The sequence below is a fragment of the Myotis brandtii genome, unplaced genomic scaffold (genome assembly GCF_000412655.1).
Source record: "Myotis brandtii unplaced genomic scaffold, ASM41265v1 scaffold194, whole genome shotgun sequence".
In the NCBI taxonomy this organism is placed as follows: domain Eukaryota; kingdom Metazoa; phylum Chordata; class Mammalia; order Chiroptera; family Vespertilionidae; genus Myotis; species Myotis brandtii.
The window spans coordinates 2,673,063-2,674,574 of NW_005357232.1; the positions used below are offsets into that span (position 1 = coordinate 2,673,063).

At 37.8% G+C, this 1,512-nt stretch overlaps 1 protein-coding gene and 1 long non-coding RNA gene across 3 annotated transcripts in view; one reads left to right on the plus strand and one right to left on the minus strand.

The window, feature by feature from the left end:
- Positions 1–1,512, minus strand: part of SLC25A21 (solute carrier family 25 (mitochondrial oxoadipate carrier), member 21) — a 541,855-nt gene that overhangs the window by 472,151 nt on the left and 68,192 nt on the right. The window lies entirely within an intron of this gene.
- The window catches only part of LOC106725878, a 17,159-nt gene that overhangs the window by 1,841 nt on the left and 13,806 nt on the right, over positions 1–1,512 (plus strand). The gene's annotated exons all lie outside the window — the stretch shown is intronic.

A 1,512-nucleotide genomic window follows, 5' to 3' on the forward strand; every position in this document is an offset into this window, starting at 1 on the left:
TTCATTAATTTGTCACCCTGATTAGTCAATGGGAAGCGTAGCAAAGGTACAATTACCCTTTTTGTCTTTTATTAGATAGGATTAGGCTAGAAGAAGAAAAATTAGGCAATTTTTCTGAAGTAGCCACCCTGTGATCAGTCTCTGTCCCCCAGATGCAGGTCTCTTGGAGGACAAGACGCGTAGCACTGCAACAAACAGGCACTTTATACACCAGACTAGGAAGAGGTTGGACTTTTCATTACCATCCAGGTCAGATGGTACCTATTAGCAGGGGAAAAATTAAAACATTTGGTAGTGTCCAGTTTGCTGAGAATGGGGAGATATAAATATTGTACTAAGAACAAAAATTAGAGAAAAATGGTGGCATCTATCAAAATGTAAAAACCAAATTTGTTTGAACCATAAATTTTCTTCTAGGGAATCATGCTACAGGTAATTAAGTTTGTACATGCACACATATACAAACCTTCACACACATATACAAACATTCACACACATATACAAACATTCACACACATATACAAACATTCACACACATATACAAACATTCACACACATATACAAACATTCACACACATATACAAACATTCACACACATATACAAACATTCACACACATATACAAACATTCACACACATATACAAACATTCACACACATATACAAACATTCACACACATATACAAACATTCACACACATATACAAACATTCACACACATGGGCTGAGGGAACCCCCTCCCCAGTGCACAAATTTTTGTGCACCGGGCCCCTAGTATAATTATAAACACAAACATCCATACATTTATATAGACACACACACATGCATCCAGATGAATAGACCACATTGCAGGGTGCTAATTACGACATGGTTGGTAATAGCAAAAAAAAAGAAAGAGTGGAAACAAGCTAAATGTCATCAATGGTGACTGGTTAAATAAACTATGGCACCTAAATGCAACAAAGTAAAATACTAGTATCCAGTTTTTTGAAAAATGAAATAGCTTTACATATTGAAATAAAAAACATGTCCAAGACAAAATATAAGCTCCATGAGAGCAGGAATTGTGTCTGTTTTGATCACTGCTATACCATCTGGGTCTAGAATAGTATATGGCACAGAGGTCCTCAATAAATATTGTTGAATTGAAATAACTGTGTTATTCAGTAAAAGCATATGGCAGAAAGGGCATGAATAAAGAAGGTAGCAATGAACAACACCTTGACCGGGTGTTCAAAAATAGCATCACAAATGAGGTATATATGAACATGTGTGACTCTAGTTGTGCTATTCTAGAACATATCACTTATGTAGTATCCCACACAAGAATGCATAAAGAAATATCAGACATGCCGAAACCGGTTTGGCTCAGTGGATAGAGCGTCGGCCTGTGGACTGAAAGGTCCCAGGTTCGATTCCGGTCAAGGGCATGTACCTGGGTTGCGGGCACATCCCTAGTGGGAGATGTGCAGGAGGCAGCTGATCGATGTTTCTCTCTCATCGATGTTTCTAACT